Here is a 382-nt window from a genome sequence, read left to right on the forward strand (position 1 = left end):
TAGTAAAAAAAGACAGTCACAGAAGACGGGAAGAATATCACATTAAAGCTTGCGCAGTGCAGACCACAGGTTAATAGGTGGAGATATCCCATTAAGTTGTAAAGACTGTAATGGTGACTGCGGAGGTAAACTAGACTTTAAAAGACGGCGAATTGAAATGTTGGTGGCGTCTATAATGTCTTGGCCGTCAAAAGTCCATATATGAAATGCAGCAAGTATTCCTTTAGGGGGGCACGGGTTTATGATGAATGTTCCATAATAACTTGGTACACTTAATCTTGGTGGGAGTGTATCAACCACTCTGGTTAGTAAGCGTGTAGTGTTAATACTTGAGCCTGATAATGCTTCACGTAGTGTGGATGAGTCAGGGGTAGAGCCAAAA

The sequence above is a fragment of the Plasmopara halstedii genome (assembly GCF_900000015.1).
Source record: "Plasmopara halstedii genome assembly, contig: Scaffold_2061, whole genome shotgun sequence".
Lineage (NCBI taxonomy): Eukaryota > Oomycota > Peronosporomycetes > Peronosporales > Peronosporaceae > Plasmopara > Plasmopara halstedii.